Here is a 6087-nt window from a genome sequence, read left to right on the forward strand (position 1 = left end):
GTGTGTTGGCAATGTTGGTCGTCGCGAGGTTGCTAGTTGTTACTGCTCGAGGGTGTTGGCAGGCTGTGCTCATGCTACTGCTCAGCTGCGAGTGTGGCCGCGGATGTGGAGGATAAACCTGCTCATATAAGGGCACATACAACGCTATGAAGCTGTCTAGTTACTGTGAATTTTACAAATTGGTCCTTTGTTTATTTATAGCAATCAATAAAGACAGAGAAAGATGTCGTCGTCTTGTTGCTGGACGACGCACGCTCGTGCTCCGAAGCAAGTTCCCTGTTGTGTTTCCGTTGTGGTCTGTTAGCTTCTTCCCTTTTTTCCAAAATGCTCAAATAAGCTGACACTTATAAGATTCATACAAAATCAAAATAAAATCTAAAAACATGATTCAAATTTTGTAAGGTTCCTTTCGACCAGAACTATAACCTAGAGGTGATAAAACACATGTTATACCTTAAATGTTTGTTGTATATTTTTATTCTGTGAAACATTTACTATATTTTTGTAGAACATTGTTGTCCTCAATAAATCCTATAGAATTTACAGTTACTAATATCAGTGTGACACTACAGTAAAAAGTTACACCACCACCAAGTCTTCTGCTAGGGAGTTAAAAAGATTCAGTGTTTTAATTTGTTGTGATATTTTTGTAGGTTGCGTATGAGCTCCAAAAAATTATGAACTATTACCTGGTTTTGACACTTATTCAAACGTCAAGCAACCATGATTTGTCCTGGACCGCCAGCAAAACATATAAAAATTAAAAATGAAGTTGCATTTCGTCCTTTCGACACTGCTCCTAGTCTATATATATAATTTTAGCCACAATGGAGAAGGGATCGAGCACACGCAATTTAGTAGGCATAGGCGCATAGCCACCATGGAGAAGGTGCTCCTTGTTAGATAAAAACAGGATCACAAACACACGGCCATGCTCGTGGCTATCCTAAGCAATCAACAGAACAAGCGATCTTCGAAGAAGAACGCAAGAAATACGATGAACACTGTAGCAACCGCTCGGAGGTCTCCCAGGAGACGGTGCCCTTTTTCACCCCTGATAACTGCAAGTACAGTCAGTATTACAAAGTGTTCCCAGGCGCTATCCACACCTCAACACCCCCACTACTTAAGCCTGTAGCTAATTGACTCGGTACACACACCAAATTTAGCTAACACACACGATACAAGTTGCCACACCGCAACTGACTCGATACAGACTCACCCAGAGCGTGATCACCATGACAACTGCTGTTCCCGCCTTGCCATGGTTTCAAATCCGCCAGGCTCACGCTTCCCACTTCTCCTTGGTTCCAATTGCTGAGTCATCAGGATTACGTCAACAATCTCCCCCCTAATCCTGAAGACCACTCAGATCCCGAACTCCAAGCAAATGCCTCATGACAGCAAGCTTGCCTGCATGCAGTGGCTTTGTCAATGCATCAGCTTTCTGTTCTTCAGTGCATACCCTTCTCACTGCAACCTGCCCACGCTCCACGCACTCTCTGATGAAGTGATATTTAATATCAATGTGTTTGCTTCTTCCATGGAACACAGGGTTTTTCATCAGAGCTATTGCAGAGTTATTGTCAACATACAGTGTCACCACCTTGGGCTCTTTTGCAGTGATTTCTGCCATCAGACTCCTTAACCAAAGAGCCTGCATCGCTGCATATGTGGCTGCCATGAATTCTGCTTCACAGGAAGACAATGCAACAGTCTTTTGCTTCTGTGAACACCAAGTGATTAGGCTTTCTCCAAGGTAAAATGCCATTCCTGCAGTACTTCTTCTCCCAACCAAGTCACCACCCACATCACTGTCAGAGTATCCCATCAACAGCTCTTCTGATCCTCCTTGAGTATACACCAACCCAAGCTCTACTGTACCTTTCAGATACCTGAGGATCTGCTTAATTGCATTCATATGCATCATTGTGGGGTTTTCCATGAACCTACTAGCAATTCCCACTGAGTAGGCCAAATCTGGTCTTGTATGAAGTAAATACCTCAAACACCCAATCACTCTTCTATATTCAGTGGCATTTACAGGATGTCCACCCTTGTCACTGTGCAACTTAGTTCCAGGATCCATAGGAAATTTAGTTGCATTACATTTACCCATGCCAAACTGATCCAGCACCTTCTTTGCATAACCAGTTTGTTTCACTGTAGTGAAATCTCTGTACTGCCCAACTTCTATTCCCAGATAGTATGACAGTAAACCAAGGTCAGACATTTCAAATTCTTTTGTCATTTGCTCCTTGAATTCTTTAATCTCCGCTGGCTCCTCTCCAGTGACAATTAAATCATCCACATACACTCCTAGAATGATAGCACTCTTTCCCACACCCCTTGTGTAAACAGCTTGCTCACTTGCACACTTTCTGAACTTGAGTTTTTTCAGGCTTCTATCCAGTCTTACATTCCATGCTCTAGGGGCCTGTCTAAGACCATACAAGGCCTTACTTAGCTTTAGAACATACTGTTCTTTCCCCTCCACCACATATCCCTCAGGTTGTGAAACATACACTTCCTCTTCAAGTTCTCCATGCAAAAAAGCTGATTTAACATCAAGATGGTGCACCTGCCAACCCCTGTTGGCAGCCATTGCCAAAAGCAATCTCACTGTGTCAAGTCTAGCAACAGGGGCAAAAACCTCATCAAAATCTATCCCTTTTTTCTGAACATAACCTTTAGCTACCAGTCTGGCCTTATGTTTTGTCACCTCTCCATCTGAGTTTTTCTTCAATTTATACACCCATTTCAACCCAATGGGTTTATGACCGACTGGTAGTTGACACAGCTTCCAGGTCTTGTTCTTTTCAATTGACTGAATTTCTTTGTTCATGGCTTCAGTCCATTCAGCATAACTCGCTGCCTCTTTATAACTAGTTGGTTCCTCCATTTCAACCATTAAAGCTTCACCATCTGAATCATACATCAACTCCACCTCCGATGTATTCTGATAAATATCATTGAGGTTTCTGAGTCTCTCAGGTTGATTTTCTGAATCAGATGAGCTTGCTCCAGGACTGTCAAAGCCAAACTGTGGTTGCTCAACTGCACTTGGGCTTTGTTCAAGTGTTTCACCCATTGCCTGATTCCCAACAGTATTCACCAATGGGCTATGACTACCCAAAGGCATTGCCTGTGTACTTGGAGACTGTAGCAGGTCTGGCACACCGCCACCACTACCAATACTTCCCTGTGAATGAATATCAGCATCACCTGCTGCTGCTCCCGGCATTCCTTCATTCATCAATTCTCCATTCTGTACATTTCCAGTACCATCGACTAACTGTTCAGACAAATTCTCATCTAACACTTGAAACTCAACATTGCAGTCTGTCACATTCTGAGTTCCCCACTCAAACTTGACATTTTCTTCAAACACCACATCCCTACTCACAGCTATTTTATTGTTTTGAGCATCATATAGTCTGTGAGCCTTACTGCCCTCCTCTACTCCGAGGTACATCATTCTCTGACTCCTGTTAGCTAACTTTCTCAGATGTGGTCCTGCAGATCTGACGTTTGCTGTACACCCAAAAACTTTCAGGTGTCCTAGGTGTGGTTTTCTTCCATTCCAGGCTTCATATGGAGTACAATCACCCATAGCCTTGGTTGGCAAACGATTTAACAAATAAACCGAATGCCTGACTGCCTCCCCCCAAAACCTTGCAGGAACTCCCATGCCCTTCATCAGAGATCTAGCCATTTCCATCACTATCCTATTCCTCCTTTCTACAACACCGTTTTGTTGTGGAGAATATGGAGCAGTAAACTGCCTTTTTATCCCAGCATTCACACAAACATCTCTGAAAGCATGTGACAGAAACTCACCCCCCTATCTGATCTTACAGTTTTTATCTGACGCTCAACAGTGTTTTCAGCTTCTGCTTTAAACCTGACAAAAACATCTACTGCCTGATCTTTTGATTTCAGAGTATACATGGTCATCCACCGTGTACAATCATCTACTATGAGCATAAAGTACTTATTACCTGCTGCAGTTGATGGAGTGATGGGCCCGCACAAATCAACATACAGCAGTTCCAGTGGCTTCTCTGCTCGCCATTGTGCTGACCGAGGAAATGGAGCTCGTGCCTGCTTCCCTGCTAGACACGCATGGCACACCTGTTCTGGATGTGTAATCACTGGCACACCACCGACCATTGCCTTGTTGGTAATTTGCTTGAGCGATTGGAAGTTAACATGACCCAAACGTCCATGCCACAACCATGCCTCTTCACTGACGCTCGTCAGGAAACACACCGGCTCTGTTGGATTCAGTCCTATCCGGTACAGTCTGTTCAGAGACCTTCTCACCTTCATGATCAGCTTCCCAGAGATCTTGTCTTGTACTTCCAGGTCATCATCGTCCATCACAATCCGATGACCATTCTCTGTCAGCTGTCCTAGGCTAATCAAGTTGCTCCGGAGTTTAGGAATGTAGTAAACGCCCGGAAGCACCCATTGATCGCCTGTCTTACATCTGAACAGAATTGATCCTTTCCCCTTGATCTCCACCGAAGAGCCATCTCCGAATCTCACCTTCCCAGTTACACCTTCATCCAACACAGTGAATTTCCTCAAATCTCCCGTCATATGATTGCTAGCCCCGTTGTCAAGATACCAACAGTCACCATTCAGCTCGCCATCCCCGGTCAGATGCAGTTCGGGAAACACCTTGGCTTCAGTCAGGTTGATCGTTCCCCGATCTCCACCTGAACACACCTCCTCCGAGACGACGGCAAGCATGAGCGCTTCCGGCTGCTTCACACCTTCCGCTCTCGCATGGTGTGCCTCTTCTCCCTTCTGCTCACCTGGACACTTATTTGCATAGTGCCCGTGCTTGTGGCACTTGAAACACTGGATGTGGCTTTTATCCTTGCCACGGCCAGTGCCCTCCTTGCCTGACGCATCTCCGCGTCCTCCATGACCACGGCCTCCACCGCCACGGCCTCTCCGTCTACCTCGGCCACCACCTTCCTGCGCCTTTCCTCTCCCCGAGGAATCACCGCCACCGGTCTTCTTCTGTCGCGCTTCCCATTCTGCCTGGGTAAGCAGCAACTGGCCACCATCACCACGCGCACTGCCGGCTCCCCGCCGTGTCCGCTCCTCAAAGGCCTTCAATCGACCCACCGCCTCATCAAATGCCAAGGTTTTCAGATCATAAAACTGCTCGATCCCGGCCACCACGTTGAGGAACCGATCGGGCACGGTGTCGAACAGCTTCTTCACCATCTCCGAATCCTCCAACGACCCGCCTAAGTTCCCATATCTAACTGACATCTCCGTCAGTTTCCCGGCGAACTGATCTACAGTTTCTTCATCGTTCATCTTCAGTGCATCAAACTCAGCTTTCAAGGTCTGTAGCCGCGCGTCCTTCACACGCTCTGCGCCTACAAATCGCGCCTTCAAGGAATCCCACACTTCCTTCCCCGTCTTCTTCTTCGCCACTTGCATCAACAGTTCGTCCGACAGGCACTGAAACAAATGCGCCCGCACCTTCTTGTCCTTGCCGGCAACTGCCTCCGTCTGCTTCACTGCCGAACTCCCCTCCGGCGGTTCCACCACCTCCCACCACCCCTGCTCCTCCATGATCGCCTGCACCCGGATACTCCAGCTGGTGTAATTTGACGTTTTCAGTGTCGGAAACACCTGATGATGGCGACCGCCGCTTCCCCGACTCCCTTCACCATCCTCCAGCGACATGAATGAACTTGTAGTGGAATGAACCGTGTGAAAGTGGCTCTGGTACCAGATGTTAGATAAAAACAGGATCACAAACACACGGCCATGCTCGTGGCTATCCTAAGCAATCAACAGAACAAGCGATCTTCGAAGAAGAACGCAAGAAATACGATGAACACTGTAGCAACCGCTCGGAGGTCTCCCAGGAGACGGTGCCCTTTTTCACCCCTGATAACTGCAAGTACAGTCAGTATTACAAAGTGTTCCCAGGCGCTATCCACACCTCAACACCCCCACTACTTAAGCCTGTAGCTAATTGACTCGGTACACACACCAAATTTAGCTAACACACACGATACAAGTTGCCACACCGCAACTGACTCGATACAGACT

The sequence above is a fragment of the Miscanthus floridulus genome, chromosome 10 (genome assembly GCF_019320115.1).
Source record: "Miscanthus floridulus cultivar M001 chromosome 10, ASM1932011v1, whole genome shotgun sequence".
Lineage (NCBI taxonomy): Eukaryota > Viridiplantae > Streptophyta > Magnoliopsida > Poales > Poaceae > Miscanthus > Miscanthus floridulus.